At 36.1% G+C, this 21,259-nt stretch overlaps 1 protein-coding gene across 1 annotated transcript in view; it reads left to right on the forward strand.

Annotated features, from left to right (window-relative positions):
• Positions 1–528: 528 nt before the first annotated feature.
• PHF21A (PHD finger protein 21A) overlaps positions 529–21,259 on the forward strand; it is a 137,704-nt gene continuing 116,973 nt past the window's right edge. The window contains exon 1 of the mRNA XM_083371049.1: positions 529–954. The gene's annotated coding sequence lies outside the window, so the exon portion shown is untranslated. The remainder of the gene's footprint in view (positions 955–21,259) is intronic.

The following is a 21,259-nucleotide window of genomic DNA, read 5'->3' on the forward strand; positions in this document are numbered from 1 at the left end:
CCTGCCACCGCTGCTGCCGCTGCCGCTCTGCGAGAGTTTGCTGCCCTACTTCACTCTACTTTAGTTTCACTCACTTTACATCCGGGTTTTTTCCCTAGGCAATGGGTGCCGCACCACAGCCCGTTCCTTAGGCAAAGGGAAATAAATTCGCTGCACCGACACGTCAAGTAGTCCCTCTGGAGAAGCCTTGAGGCGCCCCCTCCTCTCCCCGAGCAGGCCGGCCACCCCCCCCTCCCTTCCTCCTTCATTCATAGGGAGATAAGGTGGGGAGGCCGGCCGAGGGGGAGGCCTCCTCCTCCTCCTCCTCCGCTTCGGTTCCCCAACCTCGGCTCCTTCTTCGCTTCGGAGAGCGGCCGAAGTAGCCGCGTTTGTGTGCGAGAGAGTTGTGTCGGGGGCGCGCGGGCAGCGAGGGAGTCAGGAGCGCGCGCGCCGCTGGCAGGCCAGGCGAAAGCAAAGCAAAGCCAAGCAAAAAACGGAGGCCGGTGGCGGAGGGATTCAGGCGTGCGGGTGCTGCGGCCGGGCCGGGTGAATGGGATTGAAGAAGAGTTCAGCTTCTCGGCTTGTTTTTGTGTCACAGTTTCTCTTCTTCTGCGCCTCTTCTGCTTCGTTCCTTTCTTCCTGCCTGTGCCCTCCTCCCCTCTGCAGGAGGAGCCCCCCTGGGAAAGGGGAAGGAAAAGGACCCCTCAGAGGAGAGAGAGAGAAGAGAAAAGCAGGAGGAGGAGGAGGAGGAGGAGGGAGCAACCAACCAACCATCTTCCACTCCCAGCTTAGATTAAAGAAAGTGAGAGGAGGAGGAGAGAGAGGAGCCAAGAAGAGGGGGACAGGGAGGCCCAGAGGAGCAGCTGCACCGCCTTCTCCCTATGAAGAGGACTCCTTTCCCCTCAAAGAGAGGTCCTGCCAGGGGGACCCCAGCCAGACCACCTCGGCGGCAACATCACCACCACCACCAGCAGGGTGTAGTATCCCACCTTTTGGATATTCTCTTCTCCTCCTCCCCTCTTTTCCCTTTCTTTCTCTCCCCCTCTCGGCCCCCCCGGTCCTCTGTTGCCTGCCTCGGGAGTTTCGGGGGGGGGGGGGAATAGCAGCGAAAAGGGTGGATGGGGTGGGTGCGCGCTGGGAGGAGGGAGTCCACCATGGAAGACTCCGGAGCCAACTTGGAGATGAGGAGCCACAACTTCAGGGTAATCCCTCCTCTCCTCTCCCCCCCCCCAACCACCCACCCGGAGGTATAGCGCCTAGGGATGCGGGAAGGGGGCATGTCCTTTCTCTGTCACCTGTGAGGATTGAAGTAAGTTTCTGTGAGGAGGAGGAGGAGGAGGAGGTGGTGGTGGTGGTGGAGCGGGAGGGGTTAGGTGACACATTGGAGTGTGTGTCTGTGTGTGTGTGGGGGGGGGGGAGAGAAATGACACATTTGCAAAGAGAGGAAGGGAGAGGACGATTTCCCCCCCTCTTCCCCAGGATGATCTTTTTCTAGGCCGTTTTCTGTGGGGGGGGGGGGTTCATTTTCTTCCCCGATGCTGCCGCCGAGGAAGTTTTATTACCTTGGAAGATGCTCTTGCTTTGATGATCCAGGCTTCGTAGTAAAAGCTGCTGCGGCGGCGATTTTTCCTCTCCTCCCTTCTCCTTCCCACCCCCCACCCCCACCCCCCTTTGCCTTTAATTTGTCTTGGTAGCCCGAGTAGTGCTGGGAAAATTCCGTTTCTTCAGCAACTTGTTATTCTGAAGTCTCTCTTGCCCCCCTCACCCTGGGGCAGCCCATTTTGCATGGATACAAAGCTCAGTGCAAGGACACCTTTGGGATTTCACACTCCTGCTCTGGCACGTTTGCAGTGACTAGAGAGGTGGACCTTCTCTCTTCTCCCTTTCTTTTCCTGCCATTTCTCTGTTATTAGGTACAAAAGAGTAGGGGTGTATGTGGGACTGCCATTTGGTCTGGTGGTTTTGTGCCTGTGTAGCTTGTTACTTTTCGATGTTTTTTTCCTCTTTGTTATTCCGAGCTTACTACAGATGGGATTCTGTCCCTCCCCCACTTTTACATGTCTGCAGTTCAGTTGTTAGTTTCAGGATTAAACAATTAATACTTTTTGTTATGAATACAAAATGCATTGGATCAACACACTTAAACCAAGTGACAGAAAAATGAGGCTTTATGACCAGTATGCATTTATTTGTGATGCTTTTGGGATACTGTGTAATGAAGAGGTTTGCTGGTGACAAGGATGTTCTGAAAGGTGTGAGGATGTCATTCCATTTAAATTGCAGATTATAAGTCACATTTATGTAGAGAATAAATTGTTAGTAAAATTAGTGAAAACAACTCCCAGATAAATGTGTTGTTGCCATTTACTGTGTGATGTTTGCAATAAACTTCTCTAATCATTTGCACACTTTGATGAATTAATAAATTAGTGAAATCTTATGTTCTTGATTATGGTTTAGAGATCTTTGCTGTCGAGATTGGGTTTTATAGATGTATTTTCAGTAAGAATATCTTAAAAAGTTAAGACTTTGTCATACAAAACATAGTATAAATATGAGGTAGGATATTCTAAACGTAATGATAAAGCTATGTGCTTTTCTACTGAATAACATTAGATTTGAAATTAGAAAACTTAGGCATGCAAATCAGAGTAAATTATTATTATAGTACAGTATTCAGTAAAAGTGTAGTTCCAGCTCAGTGTTGAAATACTGTTACTCTGTAAGACTAAAGGGTAGCAGCAGCTTTAGGACAAGCGTTATTAACAATTTTGAAAATACATACCGGTATATGATCCTGTAATATCGTAGGCCAGTATTTTGCCAAACATACAAATTTCTATTGTATTTTTGGAATTGCACCATTTTTTGAAATTAAAATTCTGACACCAGAAGGTTTTATAGAAAGAGAATAAAAGTTTTAGGAACTCTTTTTCATAGACCTGCTTGCATTTTATTTATCATTTCCTTTGGCAGAACTTGTATGGTTTCACTTTCTAACTATTTCTTTTCTTTTTTCTTTTTTCTTTTCTAATGGCCTAAGTATAGTGACCACTACAATCTGAGTATATTAATGAATATTGAATGTTCTTTTCTTGTGGAAAGTAAGGTGAAATGGGATTGAAAGTTTCATTTACCATGCTGGTATTTAAGGGGAAACTGAAGTTAGCTGTCATAAACACCAGTGATCTTGCTAAAACGTGTGAGGAACTTTGCAAATCTCTAACTTTAAACTATAGTTTTTAAAAATACTTTTCACAAAATATTGTCTTACTGCATAAAAGGATACTAAGAATTTTAAATAAAATCATTTATTTTTACACATTCTAAGAATTTCCTCACAATTCTGAATTCTTACTTTGGATTTGATTAATGTAAGTGGGTAAGAAACTTTGGAAAGTATCTCTAAAATAATAATAAAAATACATTGTAGAAGCATAATTTTTCTTAAATGATAAATTCAGGTTTAACTTTTCAGATCTCTTCTACAATAGTGGCTGTAGTAGTTTAGAAAAATGAAAATAGTACATTCTTATGCTTCTTTTAAAAATGGACCATTTGTGGGGGAGGGGGTTTGCAAGTTTTGTTCTTTTGATTTGTATAACAACTGCCAAGAATTTAGGCTACTGGTCTAAGTTTGGGTATTTATGGGAAAATAAGGGGCAAAAGCTATCTTGACATTTCTCTGATATGCAGCATTGAAGATGTACCTTTTAAGCAGAATTGGGGTATGTTCTGTTTGACTACTTACATTTGATGGTCTTCAAAACTGATCAAATTGTTTACTTCCTTAAGGTTGTACTTCTATATAAAGTTTGGTTGGTCTTTTGAATAGACATGTTTTAAATGCAGGGAAACTGAGGCAGACTTTCTTCTGCCTTTTTGTTTATATTCTTTCAAAGTAAATATAATGAATTATTACATTTTATTACAGGGTGCAGAACACAATGCTTTTCCACTGCAAACACAAATGTATGTGATACTTGGTATCAATATAGGGACATGTTTTCAAGATCAGCTTACTGTAGACTGGTTAGACCTGACTCCCACTGGCCATGCCCCCTGGGATATTAAGACTGTTGAACTCCAATAAATTTGGAGCATCAGTTGAGTGAGGCAGATTTAGACTATATTTGAAACAATGACTAAGCATGGAATCAGCTTATTTTCTCTTTCAGTGTGTTATTAAAATAAGTTATTTTGATATTGAAACACTTAAACATTTTTGGTACTTCATAAGTGTTCACTAATTGGCTTCAATATTTATTTCTTGTAAAAACAAAAATACTTAAATTTCAATAATTTTAATGTAACCCACCTCTTAAACTCATTTTAATTTTAGTGGGATCAGATCTAATTGCATGCTTAAAAATTAATTGAAATAATGCAACTTGAATATAAGTTTGGGTGGAGTTTTTTCTTTTTTTAGCTTATGGAAAAGTTTCATTGCACTTTTGGATCATATATTTCTTCTATTGTAGTAATAACATAATACTAAAGCAAAGTTTTACTGGGTTTTACTGTTTCATTTCACATTTATATGGAGGAAACATTTTTCTAAGAACTAGCACTCTAATTGTAAAGCACCTATAGAGTTTAAATTGTGGTGAATTTGTTCGGTATTTTTGGAATAGATTCAACACTAAAATTTATTGTGAACTTAATTATTCAGGGTATTAATTTGCACAGTTTATTCTATTCCATATTAGTCCTAATTAAAAATTATTAAACTTTGTACTTAACTAGAAGTCTGTAGAAATCAGTGGGAATAATTTCTCAGTAAACATGTATAGAATTGCAATATTGAAGTTGAAACTCATACAGTTAAAGATACATGTTTTCATTCTTTTCACTTTTAATGAATGATACCAGTGGGCAAACTTCCATGATAAATCAGCAATGTGATTTATAATCTTTGTGATATCTGAGCTAACTTAATAGATAAGCAGTAGTTAAGTCTTGGTTTCATCAGAATATTTTAACGTTTGGACATTTAAATTCATGGTGCTGTTATAAAAATTCAGCTGACTGTAATGTTATAATGGCCCTACATTGCTGTTTTACATGGTTCCTTGTAAATTTTGGATATGAATCAATTCTTTCTTACCTTTTGAATAGTTTGTCTTTTTAAAGAATGCATGGTGCAAAGAGAGATCACTGCTTCTTCAGTAGTTCAAGTTTCACATTTTGCATACAGTTGTTGAAGTTCAGAACTTGGACTAATATGGTCTGACATAAATTGATAATTTAAAGGAGTAAGGAATTTTGGAGTAAAGATTTTTATTTATTTACATAATGCTGTTTAATGTTCCCTACTTTTGTAGACTGTAGGTGGTAGCCATCATAGCATTAGTTCCACAGAAAAGCCATGTTTTGAGAGGAGGTTTTTTTTTTGAAGGCCAGAAAGTTAGGTTCATTCCATAACACAGGAGACAATCACAGTATAGGGAACTTTGGGGGTTCTTTTTGTGAGAATCTATGGGATAGGTTGAGAGAGGTGGTCCTGAAAGTCCATTAATTGCAAAGAGAAATTGATTAATTTTGTCTCTGGCTGAAAGTATTTTGTGAATGTTATATTTTAAGTTATGTAGATATTTAGAGAGTGATATGTTTGCAGATAATTGTGTACGTGGAAGGAACATGTTGACCAGAAATATGTCAGAGAATGAAGACATTCCCAAGTTACTTTCTTATTGCTTTGGATGTTAGATTGGGCACCATAACTGGCTTCTTTACTATTAAACTTATAAGTATTGTAGATTTTATTTATCTTTATTTTATTTATGTTTGTTATTGCTCACAAATATTTTAATAAAGTATTTCAAGAATTAAACTTGTCTTAATTTGTTTATAGATCCATGGATGTTTGAAAAGATGATCACAAACAATTCCTACAATAGCTATGGTATTTAAACATCCTCTGGTTGTTAATTTGTGTTATTCATTGGGAATCTTTTAAGAAGAAAAACCTCTTTGCTGTGTTTTTGCAAGTTCTTTTGTAAATTCTTTTGCAAGTGGTTTCCGAGAGTTACACTCTCATTTCATTTGATGTCATATTTTTATCTTCTTTCAATTCTTGTAGTGTTTTTTATGGGACATTATATTGTATTTTTTCTATGTAAGTTGCTAGATTTGTTTTTGATACTGGCAACATAAAAATGCTTAATGAATAAATATGAAGTGAACTTTTTAATATTTATCCTTATTACCGGTATATGTTCTGAAAATTTAATCTTGTATTACTTCTTTAAAAGTAAAACCTGGGAAATGACTTAATGTTAAGGCTTCAAACTTTTAAAGGAACTTGAGATCTATATAGAAATAATTGCATTTATAAACCTTATTTATATTTAGAACAGATAAAGCTTAATCGTTACATTATATTATTGATCAAATTTTGAAAGTTTTTTTTAAATGCAAGGCAGTTATTTAACACAGTAATGCCATGATTTTGTATAGGCTGTTGTTTATAGGAAATTCAACTTTGAAAATGTGAGGAGTGGCCTCCTATTTAATACTTTACCTCATTACCTTCTACAAACAACTCTGGCAGTGTTTGTCTAAAACCAGAATTCATCTCATGGTGGAAATGAAAGGTGGGAATTTTAGGATTATAGTATGTAGTATATTCAAGTTACTCAGAGTGGGCAGTAAAATGTGCATTTACACAAAGGCTTCACTGGTTGGAAACGTATTCCATACAGACTCAATATTTAGTTACTTAGGACAAATCCAATATTTTATCAGTCAAACTGCCGGCCCACGGACCGGATGCGTCACAACAAAACCATGCCCACCCCATTGCCGGCAATAGGGAAAAAGCTCCGATACGTCGTGCGACGTCACGTGACGTCGCGAGTTTGACACCCCTGGTCTAGACAATAATAGATGCAGTATTTGTTTTCAACAATGTATATATGCAGTCCAGAGGAATGCACTAGCCTCCTTGCCAGTGTGTTCCCCAAATCTTCTCCATAAGATAGAAGATACTAGCAAATGTAGAATGGGCTTGGGAAATGTATATGGAGCAAAGGGATATGGAATTCTGCTTAGTTTTTATTTATTTATTTATTTTTATTTATTGATGGGATTTATATCCCGCCCTATCTCCTGAAGGACTCAGGGCGGCTCACAATAAAACATATAATAAGTACATAAATCAAGATAAAATGAAAATTGAGAACATCAGTGCAATAAAAATTAGAGAATTTTAAAATGAATTAAAAATACTAAATATAAATTAATTGAAATGCCTGTCAGTCTAGGTCAGCTTGGTGGAACAGGTGTGTTTTGAGGCCGCGGCGAAAGGATTGGAGGTTTTGGGCTATCCGAAGCTCAGGGGGGAGCTGATTCCATAGGGTTGGTGCTCCCACAGAGAAGGCCCTCCCCCTGGGGGTCGCCAGCCGACATTGCCTAGCTGACGGTACCCTGAGGAGGCCTTCTCTGTGTGAGCGTACTGGACGATGGGAATTTGTTCCCGGCAGCAGATGGTCCTGCAAGTATCCCGGACCTAAGCCATGTAGGGCTTTAAAGGTAAGTACCAGCACCTTAAATCTCACCCGGAGGGCAACTGGTAGCCAATGCAGCTCACGCAGGAGGGGTGTAATATGGGAGTATCGGGAAGCTCCCATCACAACCCGTGCAGCTGCATTCTGCACCAGCTGAAGCCTCCGGGTGGTCTTCAAGGGCAGCCCCATGTAGAGAGCATTACAGTAATCAATACGGGAGGTAACGGTTGGGATAATGGTAATGGTTGGGATCCATAGTGACTTTTGTATTGCTTATTAACACAGCTTACATCTAATTTCCTGCAAGATGTTAACCATTACTACCTTCCCATTTCACTTCTAAATGTTACACTTCTGTCTTTTGATGGTAGAACAAGCAATGCATAGCAACTGAGTGAAGTTTAATTTCTACCCTTTCAGTGGAATAAAATAGTTCTCACCATGAAAATAAAAATGGGTTTTAAAACTCTCTTGTTGCACTGAATAGGAAAACAGTGAGGAAAGATTAAATGTGTAAGTGATAAAATGAAAATTTATGAGACCTAAACATTTTGATCACTCTTTTTGACTGGCGATAGGGCTATATATATATTTTTTTTTAAATCACCAACCCTCACATAAACTGAAAATATGCTGTGTGTTTTGTTTTTTGACTGCATATGGAACACAAACTGTCAGTACTTGAAGAGAAGGAGCACTAGCAGAAAGGCATTGATTCATTCTTTTCCCCTCCTGCTGTGTATCCTAGTATTGTTAACCATGGCTATTTGAAGACAATATATTTGGATGCAGAATCATAGTTGATCTCTTCAGTCAATTAGCCATCCAAGCTTAAGTATCTTTTAAACCCAAACTTCTGAGTAATCCCAATATTTTTTCTGATAAACTGACTTATAGTAGCCATGGCAACAGCTGTCTTGGCTTTTTATGGACAGTTCTGTTGCTGCATCTGCAGGCTTCATCAATACTTCTGCTGCCTACAGAGGAAAGTGCAATTGAATGTCTCCCTTATACTTTTAACAGCTTTGCATATTATACTGTTGCGATATACTATTATGTACTTCCCATGTTCCAAAACTTTATAGACTGTTCTTTTTGCCAAATAATTGTTTAGATGCTGGAGTTTAAGTGTTGCCACTTGTAATGAAATGCTGTGACAACCGTGTCATGCTTTTGAACATAAATTGTTCCTAGGTTCTTCACTACAACTAAGGAGGTTATTTTAAATAGATACGTTTAAGATGTTATCTTAAAGAAATTATTTAAAGAACTTCCCTTAAACTTCATAGTAAATACTTCAAGATGATTTTTTGTTAAAGAAAATACAGGTTTGTATTTAACATTTGATGAAGGAAATGTTTTTAAGCAAATGGGTTTTTAGCATTGGAGAAATTTCAGATACATGTTTTAAGTGATGTAATTGATATGTTTATCAAAACACTTTAAATTAAAGAAATTTCTGTCCTAATAAATGGAAATCAGATTTTGCATGTTACGTGATTTTTATTTAATGAACAAACTTAAAAGTATACACTACTGATTTTTTATAATAAACTATATAGTACTGATAAAAGTACCTTAGAAATTCATCAGTGGTAATATATCATTATATAATTTAATATAAGGATACTACAATATAAGTAATATATCAGTTGAAATATTTGATGAAACAGTCAAAGGATAGTTGCTGTGCTAAAAGGTTTATTTTCATAGATATATAAGACTACTTAGAAATTATTTATATGGGAATATTTTATATTTTAGGACATGAAAACTTTGATTTAGAGCAGCATATAGAATTGAGTGTATAAACTTCTGAATTTATTAGCAATTAGTATGTTGCTTTTTAAATGTAGTTCCTTTCCATACAGCTCCCTAATTGACTCTTAAGTGGTATTCTTAGAATTTTATTCATCAAATAGACACAGGTTTAGATGATTTGTATTCTTTTTGCTATCTTCATCTCAAATTTGGAGCAGATTAAGCTGGATGTAAGGAGAGGAAAACAAATGGACATCTGACTGCATCCACATGTCATATGGACTGTATTCTCTGGCATGTAGTCATTATGTTGTGAAATATTTTAAAATAATTGCATTTTAAAAATAGAAAATTCCAGAATGTAGTTGTTTATGATCTACTTTTCATTTAGTAAATGTGATAAAAGTAGCAGTGATCAAAATTTATGCCAGCTAAACTAATTTTAATTATAATTACTTAGTACTGTTTGGAAAAGACCGTGTCTGAGCTAATTCATATTTGACATACAAGATTGATTTGGTGGTGTATCATCTAAAGTCATGGCCGAAATTGTTGGCACCCCAGAAATTTTTCCAGAAAATCAAGTATTTCTCACAGAAAAGTATTGCAGGAACACATGTTTTGCTATACACAGGTTTATTCCCTTTGTGTGTATTGGAACACAACAAAAAAGGGAGGAAAAAAAGCAAATCAGACATAATATCAAACAAAACTCCAAAAATGGGCTGGACAAAATTATTGGCACCGTTAATTTAATATTTGGTTGCACACCCTTTGGAAAAAATAACTGAAACCAGTCGCTTCCCATAACCATCAATAAGCTTCTTACACCTCTCACCCGGAATTTTGGACCACTCTTCCTTTGCAAACTGCTCCAGGTCTCTCTTATTGGAAGGGCGCCTTTTCCCAACAGCAATTTTAAGATCTCTCCACAGGTGTTCAATGGGATTCAGATCTGGACTCATTGCTGGCCTCTTCAGAACTCTCCAGTGCTTTCTTGCCATCCATTTCTGCGTGCTTTTTGACGTATGTTTGGGGTCATTGTCCTGCTGGAAGACCCAAGATCTCGGATGCAAACTCAGCTTTCTGACACTGGGCTTTACAGTGCGACCCAAAATCCTTTGGTAATCCTCAGATTTCATGATGCCTTGCACACATTCAAGGCACCCAGTGCCAGAGGCAGCAAAACAACCCCAAAACATCATTGAACCTCCACCATATTTCACTGTAGGCACAGTGTTCTTTTCTTTGTAGGCCTCATTTCGTTTTCGGTAAACAGTAGAATGATGTGCTTTACCAATGATGTGCTTTATCTTGGTCTCATCTGTCCACAAGACGTTTTCCCAGAAGGATTTTGGCTTACTCAAGTACATTTTGGCAAACTGTAATCTTGCTTTTTTATGTCTCTGTGTCAGCAGTGGGGTCCTCCTGGGTCTCCTGCCATAGCGTTTCATTTCATTTAAATGTCAACGGATAGTTCACGCTGACACTGATGCTCCCTGAGCCTGCAGGACAGCTTGCATTCCTTTGGAACTTGTTTGGGGCTGCTTATCCACCATCCAGACTATCCTGCGTTGCAACCTTTCATCAATTTTTCTCTTCTGTCCACAACCAGGGAGATTAGCTACAGTGCCATGGGTTACAAACTTCTTGATAATGTTGCGCATTGTGGACAAAGGCAAATCTAGATCTCTGGAGATTGACTTGTAACCTTGATATTGTTGATATTTGTCCACAATTTTGGTTCTCAAAATCCTCAGACAGTTCTCTTCTCCTCTTTCTGTTGTCCATGCTTCGTGTGGCACACACAGACACACAATGCAAAGACTAAGTGAACTTCTCTCCTTTTTATCTGCTTTCAGGTGTGATTTTTATATTGCCCACACCTGTTACTTGCCCCAGGTTAGTTTAAAGGAGCATCACATGCTTGAAACAATCTTATTTATCCACAATTTTGAAAGGTTGCCAATAATTTTGTTCAGCCCATTTTTGAAGTTTTGTTTGACATTATGTCCAATTTGCTTTTTTTCCTCCCTTTTTTTGTTGTGTTCCAATACACACAAAGGGAATAAACCTGTGTATAGCAAAACATGTGTTCCTGCAGTACTTTTCTGTGAGAAATACTTGATTTTCTGGAAAAATTTCTGGGGTGCCAACAATTTCGGCCATGACTGTATATAAATATGGTTGAAGGCAAGCCCTTGCACCCCTAAATGTATGTGTGCATGTGAATTTGGGAACACTGAAATTTGAGAATCAGCCTTTTAATTACTTTGATTTTTGCTCCAGATAGTTATAAAATGTGTGCAAAAAAAGCTGCAAATTGAAAGGTAGGAATTTGGGAGTCATTTTCATGGATCTCCGGTTTGGCCATAAAACAAGTCACATTGTTCTACTGGCATGTCACTACCTTCACCATTTATGTGGAAACTAAGCATTTCAAATTGTAAAATGCTTTAACTCAGACATGTCAAACGTATCGAGACTGTTTTGCCATTACTGGCAATGTAGTGGGCGCGGCTTCTGTGTGACGCATCCGGCCTGTGGGCCAGCAGTTTGACACCCCTGCTTTAACTAATAAAGTTCTACTCAGAATAAAATGTGAAACCCTGAGGACCTCTCTCCCTTGAAGATGCAAATCTCTCAATCAAGATTGGAGGGCTGCTGTGGTGGTAGGGTAACTTTAATTGTTATGGGTACTTCTGAATACTCTTTAATTATAGTTAACTTAATTAACTGGCCTTAGTTCTCCCTTTTCATACAAGCAGTTATGTTATAATGTACAGAAAACTACATGAACTGCCTAAGCAGTTACGGAATTTTTGTTCAGTTTTATCCACTAATTAAATTGTTGAATTCTCATTGTCTGCGTTGTTTGAAGAATCTACCCATACAAATTTTGGATTAAAAATGTGTTGATTTATATGCTTGATTCTGGACGTATACACAACACTTGTTGTTGGAGTATTCTTATATTATTGATCCTTCATTTAGCTTGACTTTAGTGATGGCGGGTATGGTATGTAGATAATTCCATACTTATACATACAAACAGAGATAAAACATGTTTCGGATATAAAAGAGATTCACATAAAAAGATCTGTGACCATATTTAGCTTCTGTAGATAAGGAGGTGACACAGATTCTTGACCTATCTCTAACAGTATGATGGAGTTAATACTCTCATCTGTCACAAATGACTGGATGTTTAAACTTGCTTTATTGATACAGAAAGTTTCTATTCTATAAAAGTAAAATTGCGTTATATGGAAACTTTAATGTACTTCGTATCAGTGCACTGTTATTTCAATACCAGCAAAACTAATTATAGTTTAACTTTTAATTATTCAGTTACGAAATAATGGACAAAATAAAATATATTTTCATATTTCTCTGTCTAGAAATATATGCTGATATTTAGTTGGCAGAAAAACACTTCCAGCTTTTTGTAACCCTTATGGTTAATGCCTTTTAATATTTGAAAATAGCCTCTTTAATTTTTCTCCTTTATATATGCGGCCAACCCTCTTTTGCTTTCTAGGCTTTTCCTCTAACACATATGGCTCTCCACTTGAACTCTTAAAAACACTATATTTGAGAATGCTGTGAAGTAAAAAAGAATGCAGACTTTTAACGGGTCTTAAAAGTTAAAACCCACATATTTATAGTACCACAGATAATAGCGCCTATACATCTATAGAATAAATGTGATTTTTATGCTTACAGCTACTCTTTGTTTAGCAATTGCCCTGTTTAACAGCCATTCACAGTTGCAAGGATTGGTCCTAGAGTTATTTTTTCAATACTGTATTTATGACTTTTGCAGATCAGTAAAGCAGAGGAAAGTTCAAGGTCATAAGATAGTCGCAATTTAATTTAGGGACCACTTCACTTAACCACTTTCACTGTTGCCGATCCTAATTGTGGTAACTGGTTGAGGACTATCTGTATTTTCTCTGCCTATCTCTATCTTTATTTTTATTTTACTATTTGTTGAACATGTAATTCTTGACATACAACCACTTCATTTAGTGACTATTTGATGTTCAGCAGCATTGAAAAAAGTGACTTATGATTGTTTTTCACACTTGATTGCAGCATCCCTGTGGTCACATGATCAAAATTCAGATTCTTGACAACTGGCATGTATTTTATGACAGTTGCAGTATCATGTGATCACCTTTTGTGACCTTTTGGCAAACAAAGTCAATGGAAAAGCCAGATTCACTGTTACTAACTTAACAACTGAAATGATTCATTTAAAACTGTGGCAACAAAAGTTGTAAATGGGGAAAAATTAATGACTGTCTTACTAGCAATGGAAATTTTGGTATTAAGTTGAGGACTATTTTTACATTGGAATTTCTTTTATGAACTATGGCCAAGAAATATAATAAAATAATAAATTTTATTTCTAGGAACGCTTACACTGTCATTTTTGGCTTAATCATAAATTAATACCTAATTCATTTTTGGATTAACCGTAAATTAATACCTAATCTCATTTTTGGCTTAATCATATATTAAACTATGGTTGATTTTCTGAATATATAGCAAACAATCATGGATTGGACCAGACATGGAAGATATTTGAATTTTAAGTTCCCAATAGCTTCATCTAGTATGGCTATTGGTGATTGTATACTGGGTATGATTGTTCAGAGCTCGAATGCAAAATGTTTTGAACTGAATTAGTTTAAGTGCAAAACACCCAGTTTGAATTCAAAATGGGCTGTTTCAAACATTTTGGAGCTCTTTGGGTACAGAACGCATCTTGCATTCAAAATAGGCATTTTGATCTGGAAAAACCTCCCCAAGTAATCAAGACATATTACTTTGCCCCCCATACAAATGAGTTGTATCTCATTTGAAATAGGTTACTTTGAATTTTCTGTATTCAAAAGTTTTGCGCGTCGCTAGTTCAGAGACCCCTTCATACTGGTTTAAATGTGTATTGTTTAGTTTCTTTCCTTACTGGTTTTTAGTTCATATTGCAGAATAATAATTTGACAATGCAGGCATTGAACTAAACTTGAGATGAAAGATCTTTTCTTCATTTTCTGTGCACTTTTGCTTATACAATATTATAGTTTTATTTTTAGAATCTTTGAGGAAAGCGGTTTATAAAGGCCACTTTATAAATGTGTAGCAAAAGTTATAGTTTATTATTTTTCAATATCAATGATAATTATGTTAATGTTATGTGTAAAATATGTATAAAATAGTTTATTAATGGATATAGAATTTTAGTTTAGTTTTAGTTTTAGTTTAGTTTTATTGGATTTTTATACCGCCCTTCTCCCGAAGGACTCAGGGCGGTGAACAGGGCATATAATAAAAATACAAAAGTACAAAAGTTAAAAAAAGAATTAAATTAATGCCCAAAATAAAACAATAGGAATATACAAATAATTAAAACCCTAAATTGACTCCCCATCAGGCCAGGCCAGCTTGTTCGAATAAGTGGGTCTTTAACCTGCGCCGGAAGGAGCGGAGATCCGGTGCCATCCGGAGCTCCACCAGCAGTTGATTCCACAGGGCCGGGGCGCCCACAGAGAAGGCCCTCCCCCTGGGGGCCACTAGCCGGCATTCTCTGACCGGAGGCACCCTGAGGAGGCCCTCTCTGTGGGAACGCACAGGGCGGAGGGGTGTTGACGCCGGCAGCAGGTGGTCCCCGAGGTATTCCGGACCCATGCCATGTAAGGACTTAAAAACCATCACTAAGACCTTGAACCTCACCCGGAAGACAACTGGTAACCAGTGCAGCTCGCGGAGCATAGGTGTAACATGGGAGTACCGGGAAACTCCCAAGACAACTCTCGCGGCCGCATTCTGTACCAGTTGGAGCCTCCGAGTGGTCTTCAAGGGAAGACCCATGTAGAGAGCATTGCAATAGTCAAGACGAGAGGTCACGAGCGCATGAGTGACCGTGCACAGGGCATCCCGGTCTAGATAGGGCTTAGCTTATAGAGGGTTCACATTGAGAAATAATTGTTTTTCATCTGAGTAACATAGTGAACACTGTGATTCCTGGATCACATTTGGTGTGATAAATTCCTTGCTATGTATGTATTTATATTAAGTCAACATAAAGCTTCATGTTTCAGAATACCATTTTTTAAGGTTTCTTTTTTTAGTGTATATTATATTGGCTGTTTCAAAGATTCTTTAAGTAAAAGCCCAGAGGTGTAAAATGAAGTAAATGTGGCAAAAAGGAAGAAAAAGCTTAACAGATAGCTTAACTAACTAAAATTAATCCAATTGTTAAGCTAATTGTTAAATTTATTTATTTTATTTATTTATTTTATTGGATTTGTATACCGCCCTATTCCCGTAGTACTCAGGGCGGTTTACAGGGCAGTTAAAACCATGAATACAAAAAATTAAAAACAAATAAAACAATTAAATTAATTCAAGCCCCAAGAGTAAATCTAAAACCCAGTTAAATTAACAACCCCACAGTCTGGACCAAACAGATCGAAGAGCCAAGTTTTCAGGTCCCGGCGAAATGAGCGAAGGTCGGGGGCAGTCCTAAGTTGTGTTGCATACATACTGTGGCATCTCGCTTTTAAGATAGAGAGATTTTTCAAAAGTAGATAATAAATTAATATCTATTCCTTAAAATCAGGGTGTAACTTTCTGATTATGTGAAATTACCTTCCTTACTCTAGGCTCAATAAAACCAAGCTCTTCATTAGATTCAAATTCCGTGTTTTAGAAATACAATTCAATCTCGCATTAAGATCCTTATATATAATATTTCTTCCCAAGAATATATTAATATGTGTAGTAACTTGTAAGTCAAACCAAATCTACAACAGAATAAGACCAAATCATATGGGCTAAAGAGCCTTCACATTCCTTGCATTGCCAACATAAATAATCTAGTTTCCATTCCTTTTTAAATAGTTGTTGAAGGCTCCAACACAAATTAAAGTTTTATGAGGAATTTATTTCTTTTTTTAAATCATAAGAAATTTATTTTTAAACTTAGACTAGTGTTTCTCAACCTGTTGTCACAGGGGGTCTGCAAAGACTTGAAATGTTATGATTTAAATCTTGAGTTAAGTCTTGGTGGTCTGGGGCTACAAAAAGTATTTAAAGTGGGTCTGTGGTGAAGAAAAGGCTGAGAACCACTGCCCTAGAGCATTGGTTTTCCAAAATTGAACATTCCATTCATCATTCCAGAGTTGAAATATATAAATAATATTAATTTTCAATCTACTTTTTAATGTTTTATAAAATTTAATTACGGATTTTCAAGTGCTTGTATTTGTTGAGTAAGTTAAAATTGCAACCACCTTGGAGGATATAAAATATCTGAACCAACTATTTGGTTAATATATATTGTCAAGCATATATTACAGGTAGATCAAACTCAAAATGCAATCTTTTGAAACATTTGAAAATCAACTCATTTAAAGTATTAAATATTTAGTCCAATCATTCCAATCAAACATCTTCCCTGCTATTTTCAAATTTAAGTTATACCACATATAAACTTCTTGTACAATTGCTTACCATTTAATAACTAGTTATGACTATCATAGTCTTAATCAGAAAGTTTTCAAATTGGGAATCAAAGATTTCAGTTTAACGTAACTGAACCTTAAAACTTCAAGGATTTCAAAGATGTTACATGCTTGGGCTGTAAATGGGACCAAAGGGGAGTTAGTCTTATTTTTAAAAAGAAGATAAAAACAGAATGATAACATTGAAAATCTTTTTAAAAACATGTTTGTTTATTCTTTAATCATGAAAGAACATACAAAACAAAGAAAGAAAAAAGAGAAAAAAACAAGACTAACAAAACCCCTAGATATGAAATATATATAACCTTAAACATAAGAAAAAATCCACTCCAGCTAAAAGCTGAAAGATAGATACATCAAAAATCTAATTGATTTTTCTCACATAGCAGGTCTATAAATAGTTATAAACTTTCCCATCTATGTTTAACAAAAATGCTGTATTACATAAACAAATATCTCTGATGTGGAAATCTAATTGTCTAGTAATTGAATCAACCCAATATAGGGGTTTGTGTGTGTATTTGTGTGTGTGTGTGTGTGTGTGTGTGTGAGAGAGAGAGAGAGAGACATTGTATTTGTGTGTGTGTGTGTGTGTGTGTGTGTGTGTGTGTGTGTGAGAGAGAGAGAGAGAGAGAGAGAGAGAGAGAGAGAGAGAGAGAGAGAGAGAGAGAGAGAGAGAGAACAGGTTATCCTAAAGGTAAAAGATATCATTGAAAGTCTGATAGGATAAAATCATCATCATCATCATCCATCATCATCCTACCACAATTTAGCTAAAGAAATTCTAAGGGCTTTAGTGTGCTATACATTTTTTCTCAGCTATTTATATAAAATACCTAATGGGAATTATCATTGGAATCCCTTTAAGATATATATTACGGTAATCTCAATGTAATATAACTTACTGCAGAGATATATAGTTGAATAAAACAAAGTAATAGTAATATATTACTATATTAAAGGAAACTCTTAATTGTTGTCATCAGTAGTAAATATACTGGGAACTGTATTATTTTATCTTAGCATAAATTATGATCTTAAATAATTCTGTGAAAAACCTCATGACTTTTAAAAAGTCATGTTTTCTGAGAGATCCATTCATGCTGTTGTGATTAGCATATGAGCAAAAAGTTGGATTTAAAATACTAAACTGCTGAACTATTGAACTATTATGGTATGTTAGGTATATTATAGTATAATATATATCTATAGGTATATAAGTTTGGTATGGATTTTTTTCCAATGTATATAGCTTGGTAGCCATGTGTGTTTATGTATTGTATTTTGGGATCCAAAGAGTTTTCAGTGCAGGTAACTCCCTTGATGTCTTTGCCAGATTGCCACTCCATTAGACTGTTTGTATTTTTTGTTTTACTTATTTTGAAAAAATATTTTGATTTTTAAAACTGGGAAGCTGGTAGGATGCATAATCTCTATTTCTAATAATACCCTGAGTTCCATAAATCTACTTATCTAGAAAAATAACAAGATAAGCAGGATAGTAGGCAGTGTCCAGAAGAAAAGTCTGTGTGTGAATGAGCAAGCTCCTTTATCAGCTACTTTATAAGGTTACTTGTGGTGTATGCTCAAAATTTGAAATTAAATATTTTTAGAAAATGTGAGACTCTCTGTTCTATATGGTCCATCATCACCTGACCTTGTATTTCAACTGTCTTGTTACTTGTTATAATACTTATTTTTAGGAAGCTAGCTATTTTGAAATAGAATAAGAAGTAATAATAGAAAAAGAAGTAATGCTGAATATATTGGTCTTCCTCAATCTGCTGTCCTACTGTACAGGTGTAACTGGTTGTATTTGCCATTACTGCTAGTCAGTATGACCATATTGAACACACATTTTGAAAGTTAAAACCCAAGATACGTGATAGTTGCCTTATGAAGGAGGATTGTCATTTTTTTTTATTAGGAGGACAAAGTGCTTGTCTAAATAGTAATGTGGGAATTTGGATTTTTCTTCATGGGCAGCATGCACGATGACTTTATAGTTATATTCTGGTTAATATACTCTTTTTCTAAGTAAATCTGCCATGTTTAAAAAACATTTATGGATCCCAAAAATTAATTCTGAATTTTGAGTTTGAGAAGAAGGGGACTCTGGTGGAAAGAAAAGTGGAAGATAGATTTACCTCTGCAATTGTAAAACAGTAATTGGGTGACACAGACTTTCTCGCATTAAAGAGGTGCTTAATTCTTAATAATTCTTGGCCTTTATTTCATCTGTATAAAATTGTTTGATAATTCAGATGTAGTTGCAATGAAATCTCCACAATTTGTTTTCTCAAGTATAGCCATCTTGAGATCTGCTGAAAATAATTTATTTTTTACAGTGTGAAATAATTTATTTTTGCTATAGAGTAGTAACATGGCTGCTCCGGGATGGCCAAGAAGAAACTGGATTAGTATTTTTATATAATGTATGCTTTATAATCTGAACCCTTAGTCACATGAGAGATGAAAAGTACCATAAACTGTAAAATTAATTAATTTGCAGTTATGAAGTAAATGAATAATCAGGAAGCTAAGTGAAAGAAAATTCCATCCAAGTATTACAACAAACAGTCTAGGAACAAAGCACTCTTTGAGACATATGTAGTATTTTGTGTGCTTTCAATATTATTATATTCAAGTCAGATTCTTTTCATTGGCATTTGCACTAATTTAGGATTTTTTGTTTATATTTATTAGCTGAATTCACACATCATGCCGAGCCATGTTTAATTTTCTAGTAGTTAGTTGAATAAGCCTTAGTGCCTTGCTTCACACATTACTGAAGTATAAAGTGTTGGATTGATACATGTCATAAAGCCAAAATCAATTACATTATGACTTTGTACAATGTGTGAATCTGCTGTTCAGTCAACACTGTAGCTAAGAGGAACACTTCTTTCATTGAATAAATTTTAAAAGAGAACAAGTAGGCTATTGTCCAGTTATTAGAACTAATGATAAAAAATTAAGTCACTTTTTGGAAAATAGTCCAAATGTAGAAAGTTCTGAGTGTTGTTTAATTTCTTAAAAAGTTGTAGGCTGGGTTAGGGTTAAAGGGGTGTTGCCTCCATCTAAAATTAAACAGCAATAATACAATTTGTCAAAATCTTGTTTATGTTTAATAAGGAAGAATCTTGTATACGTGTAGTGATGGTATAGCTGTTTGAGACAATCTATAGGGAATAGAAGTGATCACAAAAAGAAGGAAACAAAAATAGTGTATCAAAGAGTTGACTTTTAAATGAATAAAAGAGATATAATCTTGTCAGGTCTAGCAGCCAAAATATTACTCAGAATTACAGTCGAAAAATGAGGTCTCATTATCTTTAACAATGTCAGTGAAGAGAACTCATATCTAATGATAGCTTTGTAGAGAAGGTTCTGATAGCTCAGCAGGTTTGTTGTGTTTCAGTGTGCATTCCTTGTATATAGGAAGCTATATTTTACTTGTTTGACAGTTTAGCCTAAAGAACTTAACTAGCTAATCTCCCCTGAATTTATGGAAGATATTTAAATTTTATAGTTCTGTAGTTTGAACTTGCTTTATTTTTTCTTCTTTCTTAAATATTCTTCTGTGTTCTGTATAACAAAAAAGTCCAATTAGAAAATAACACAAATATTTACTAGAGAAATTATTTGCTCAATCTACAAAAAAATTATTTGACACAGAAATTTAAAATTAATTGAGGTAGTCCTAAATTAATGATGGCAAATTATGACCAGAATGGCCATGGCTAACATAGCAGAGAATATCTGTAGCTCAGGGTTGAAATTGGGATCCTTGATGCTCTCTGAGCTTGGTTGTTTTCTTGTAGATTTTTTCCATTATCCAACTAGGTAACATCAGTGCTAGAAGGGAATGGGGTTTGTTCTCTATTTATATACAAATGGCTTGCCCTGTCTATGTTGGTCAGAGTGTGCTTGGTTCCTTGGTTAAGCTGTTGTTTATTGTTAGAAAGTTTGCCTGAGTTGGTATTTCCTTGATTAGGTGTTGTTTACAACTTGGTTGTTGTTATAGTTGTTAGACTTGGTGATAACCCGAGGGGTCCTTGATGCTCTTTGAGCTTGCTTGTTTTGTTGCAGATGTTTCATTACTCTAACTAGGTAACATCATCAGTGCTAGTAAGGAGTGCTGTTTGCTGTCAGTTTATATTCTGGTTTCTTGCCTGCGGGTGTGGGGGGTCTTAGGGATTCGTTGGTTGGACTGTTTACTAGTGGCTCTTTGGGAATTTTGGCAGTTTGGTGTTAATCTGCTTATCTGGGTATTGATTGCAGGCAAGGTTTTTTTTTTAATCCCATTTATATCCCGCCCTTCTCCGAAGACTCAGGGCGGCTTACAATCTAAGCACAAATCAATGTGCTTAGCAAAGGTGTTTTGGTCTTTTTGTTTTCTATTTTTACTTTTGATTATCTCTTCTGAATAGTACGTAGATGTTGTTTTTCTCTATGTGTCTGTTGATGGCTGACTTG

Source organism: Vipera ursinii, assembly GCF_947247035.1.
Source record: "Vipera ursinii genome assembly, chromosome: 1".
Lineage (NCBI taxonomy): Eukaryota > Metazoa > Chordata > Lepidosauria > Squamata > Viperidae > Vipera > Vipera ursinii.